This window comes from Mandrillus leucophaeus, unplaced genomic scaffold (assembly GCF_000951045.1).
Source record: "Mandrillus leucophaeus isolate KB7577 unplaced genomic scaffold, Mleu.le_1.0 Scaffold212, whole genome shotgun sequence".
NCBI lineage: Eukaryota > Metazoa > Chordata > Mammalia > Primates > Cercopithecidae > Mandrillus > Mandrillus leucophaeus.
This window is the reverse complement of record NW_012102166.1, coordinates 843,795-846,489: the sequence shown is the minus strand read 5'-3', so window position 1 is coordinate 846,489 and position 2,695 is coordinate 843,795. Positions and strand designations below refer to the sequence as shown.

General features: G+C 40.6%; 1 protein-coding gene across 1 annotated transcript in view; it reads left to right on the top strand.

The window, feature by feature from the left end:
- The window catches only part of ZZEF1 (zinc finger, ZZ-type with EF-hand domain 1), a 188,471-nt gene that overhangs the window by 140,965 nt on the left and 44,811 nt on the right, over positions 1-2,695 (top strand). The window lies entirely within an intron of this gene.

Sequence of the window (2,695 nt, the reverse complement as noted above, 5' to 3'; positions counted from 1 at the left end):
CCCGGCCTGAAACAATATATTTATACAATGCTTATAATGATTTTTTCTACCTTTTTATTTTGAAAAGTTTTAAGCTCATAGAAAACTTCAAAGAATAATGAATGAAGATCTTCACCTAGATTCACCAGTTGTTAATATTTTGCTTTATCTCTGTTTATATTTTTTCCTGAACTTTTGAAAATGAGTTGAAGCCATCATTGACACTTCATCCTCAATACTTCTCTCCTTAAAGTACATTCTCCTATATAACCACAGTGTCATCATTATGCTGAAAATTTTTAACGTTGATAGAATAGTTTTATACGTGTAACCTAAATACAGATATTCTCAATTATCCCCAAAATGTGCTTTACAGGTTGTTTGTTTTTTTATTTTTTAAATCAGGATCCACTTAAAAATTCCATTGTATTTAGATGTCATGCTGACTTTGTCTTTAATCTGCTTCCCTTGCCTTTTTTTAAACTTTCAAAACATTGACATTTTAAAGACTGGACAGTTTAGATATGCCTTCATTATTCTTTTTCATAATTTTCTAGACTGTTCCTGTATATATATTTTTTCCATATGAACTTTAGTGCCATATTCATCATGTTAAAGAAAAGATCCTGTTAGCTTTTTCACTGAGCTGATAGTGAATTTATTTATTAATTTAGGAATAGCTGACAATCTTTACAGTGGTCTCCTGCTTTTTCTAGTAAACAGAGAGGAATCAGAGACAAAGCTAGCAGGCTGCTGAAACAGGATTTTGCAAGTTGGCAGGGCTTTGGGGAAGGGAAGGTGCCCACAGGACCCAAGGTTTGGTCCTCAGAGTTTTGAGTCCAAGGACTTTTTTTCTAGCAGTTTGCCTGGAGATGCTCAGACTCAGAGGAGTCAACTTTTACATGGGAGTTGAGGCTGGTTTGTAAGTCAGTCACAATTCACAGGGGTATGTGTCTGGCAGAAAAATCAGTATGTGTTCCCTCTTGGTGTGGAGACCCCTCCAGAAGACCACACTGTAGCTCAGAAGGTTGTATGGTGCATGTGGAACTAGAATGAGGAGAACACGATGTTTTGAAGACATGTTTCTATTCACTTAGATGAATTGGCCGCACCTGTCTAGGTAGCTGGTAATTCACCTCTGAAATCAGCACCCTCAGGCTTCGACAGCGCAGTCGCTATCCTGGTCTTTGTCTTCCCTTCCCTCCCCAATCTTTGGAGGGTGAGCAGGCACATCAGCCCAAGCCTTTCTTCTCTCTTAATAGCCATGACTGATTTCTGCTAACTTTAGCTGCCTCTGTGTCAGTTAGAGCTGCACCTTTTCCATAGCTCACTGGGCAGCATGTTGAGCAACCATCTTGGAGTGGGGCCCTTCTGCAATTGGCTCTTAGCCTTTTTATGTTGATTTTACCAATTTCACTGTAAGAGTGAACTTTTCCTGACTGTGTCTCATCTTTTTTTTCTTTTTTTTTTTTGAGACGGAGTCTCGCTCTATCGCCCAGGCTGAAGTGCAGTGGCGCAATCTCAGCTCACTGCAAACTCCACCTCCTGGGTTCACGCCATTCTCCTGCCTCAGCCTCCCGAGTAGGTGGGACTACAGGTGCCCGCCACCGTGCCTGACTGATTTTCTGTATTCTTAGTAGAGACGGGGTTTCACCGTGTTAGCCAGGATGGTCTCTATCTCCTGACCTTGTGATCCACCCACCTCGGCCTCCTAAAGTGCTGGGATTACAGGCGTGAGCCACTGCGCCCAGCCGGCAGCCAGCTTACTTGTAATGGGATGACCTGGTTAACTACTCTGTGCCAGCCAACTGTCCCCATCCCAGCCCTCCTCCAATGCACATTTTTCCCTGCCCCTTCCTAAGTTATTTTCTCCTTCTTTTTGTAATTATTCATGAAGTCTGTATCGTATTTCTTATAGAAACATGGTTATAGTTATATTTTTACCCACTTTTTTCAGCCTGTATTTCTCTCTTATTTAACAGTGTAACCTTTTTACCTTCTCTTCCAAACAAAATGAGACCCTTTATTCCTAAAGTTGAGATGCTTTTCTACTTCCCTCATCATATCCCAAGTGTGCAAATTATCTATAATTTTAGCTCTGGATCATTTGGTTGCTTGGCTGCTTTGGAGTTTCGTGTTGTATCTTTTGAATTTTGCCTCTCTCAAACTACTTTTAGAATTTTAGACCATATGGTAATTAATTATTGATAGTTACAGTGTTGGCTGCACATTATTTATTAGTTATTATTTCTTCCTTCTGAATTATTTATTCCAATTCATTTTTTGTTGTGCTAAAATACTTCCTCAAATACTTTTTGAGGAAAGGCTACATGTAAAGATGGGAAGACAGTCTGGGTGTGGAATTACAGGGACTCAGTCCTTTTCCTCCAGACCCCTGCGACATTGCTGCATAGTCTTCCACCATCTAGAACGACCGATGAGAAGTCCGATATTAACGTGACGTCAACTGATTTTTTTGCCTAAGTATTTTCTTTTTTTACCCTTGGAATTCAGACGTTTCATTAGACCGTGTTAAAATAAACCTTTCTCTGTGAGAAAGGTTTTGTAAAGTAATTTTTAAAAAGATGTTCTCGGCCGGGTGCGGTGACTCACGCCTGTAATCCTAGCACTTTGGGAGGCCAAGGCGGGCAGGTCATGAGGTCAGGAGATCGAGACCATCCTGGCTAACACGGTGAAACCCCGTCTCTACTAAAAA